Raw genomic sequence first — 1,854 nt, 5'->3', positions numbered from 1 at the left:
GACATTCCCGATCCAAGCTGACGACAGATGGTTCCCACGTCCTGTCTTGGGCTTGATCTACATGGTCCAAGCTAATTGGAGCAGGCATTGCACCTCCTCCAAGGCTTGATCTCATTTGCATTTTAGCCAAAAGGCCGATATGCCGCTTTAAAAAATTGCTTATAATGAAGCTACATTGTAACCTTATGACTTCAACCAAGTAGAGCATGTCGACACTACACTTGATCTTAGCCAAAAGGCCGATAAGCGATGAGGAGAATTTTTAAAAATGTTTTTTATTCCAATTCAATCAAATCAAGTCCAATTCAGAGTCTCAACAAATTGAGACATTCCCGATCCAAGCTGACAAGACAGGGCTCTCCCCTCCCGTCTTGGGCTTGAACTACATGATCCAAGCTGATTGGAGGAGGCATAGCTCCTCCTCCAAAGCTTGATCTCATTTGCATCTTAGCCAAAAGGCCGAGATGCCGCTTTTAAAAATTGCTTATAATTAAGCTATAATGTAACCTTATGACTTCCACCAAGTACAGCATGTCGATACTAACACTTGATCTTAGCCAAAAGGCCGAGAAGCGATGAAGAGAATTTTTTAAAATATACTTTTCCAGTTCAATCAAATGAAGTCCAATTCAGAATGTCAACAATTTGAGGCATTCCCGATCCAAGCTGACAAGACAGGGTCTGCAACCCCTGTCTTGGGCCTGATCTACATGAGCCAAGCTGATTGGAGTGGGCGCAGGTCTTCCTCCTCAAAGGCTTGATCTCATTTGCATCTTAGCCAAAATTCCGGGATGCCGCTTTAAAAAAATGCTTCATATGAAAATGAACCTTAAATGTAACCTAACGACCTCAACCAAGTGCAGCATCCTATCCATACTACACTTGATCTTAGCCAAAAGGCCGAGAAGCGATTAGGAGAAATTACTCCACTCAAAATGTTGGGAATCGTTGGCATTTTCTCTTCCAGAAAGTTCGGGATGCTCCATCATTGAACACATTTTATTCTGGGATAGACAGATTTTTGATCTCTCCGGCAATGAAGGAGAGCGGGTGGGAAAATAGAACTTAAACAAATGTTCAGCCATGAATTAATGTTTCAACACTGAATCTTATGTTTAATAGCACAATTGAAACATGTATATACTTCATTTAATATGTATGAAATGAATATTTATTAACTAAGTTACGTTGGCAACACTGGGAGACATTTTTATGGGCGCCCACGGATCCATTACCTACCCGCAAATGTTTGCGCATGAATGCTGCTGGGGAGAGAAGAGTATAATTTCCGTTCCTGGATTGTTTCGAACTACCAATCACTCATTTAATAACCGAGCTGCGACAGATATCTTAAATTAGGGCGTTAATGATTTCTCTACAGATTCGACCAAATGCTATTGCTGCAAAAGTTGATCCAGAACTACAGGATGGCCACAACGTTTAGAGTTCCATACAAGTCCCTTTGGTTATTTTGTTCCCACATGGTTGCTGTGTATGGTGGGTATTCCCTTTCTCCGAGGAGCATGCAGTAAAATGAATCCATGTCTCTTACCACAGGGAGAAATTAAACGGTAAAGAATGGAATTGACCAGCAGAAGCCCAAGGCTACAGTACCTTCAACTCATGATGTGGAGATGCCGGCATTGGACTGGGATAGGCACAGTAAGAATTCTCACCACACCAGGTTAAATTCCAACAGGTTTATTTGGTAGCAAGAGCTTTCGGAGCGCAACTCCTTCACTTGATGAAGGAGCAGAGCTCCGAAAGCTCGTGCCACCAAATAAACCTGTTGAACTCTAATGTGGTGTTGTGAGACTACTTACTGGACTTTCAACTCAATCATCAATAACATCA

At 42.0% G+C, this 1,854-nt stretch overlaps 1 non-coding gene and 1 pseudogene across 1 annotated transcript; both read right to left on the bottom strand.

The window, feature by feature from the left end:
• Nucleotides 1-377: 377 nt before the first annotated feature.
• LOC144485706 (U2 spliceosomal RNA) lies at nt 378-577 on the bottom strand. Its single transcript, XR_013496187.1, has one exon. It is a non-coding gene; the product is annotated as a U2 spliceosomal RNA (small nuclear RNA).
• A 124-nt stretch (nt 578-701) lies between these two features.
• LOC144485705 (U2 spliceosomal RNA) lies at nt 702-912 on the bottom strand (annotated as a pseudogene).
• Nucleotides 913-1,854: the final 942 nt, after the last annotated feature.

Source organism: Mustelus asterias, unplaced genomic scaffold (assembly GCF_964213995.1).
Source record: "Mustelus asterias unplaced genomic scaffold, sMusAst1.hap1.1 HAP1_SCAFFOLD_211, whole genome shotgun sequence".
NCBI lineage: Eukaryota > Metazoa > Chordata > Chondrichthyes > Carcharhiniformes > Triakidae > Mustelus > Mustelus asterias.
Note: the sequence above shows the minus strand (reverse complement) of the source record. Positions and strands in the feature narration are given on the sequence as shown.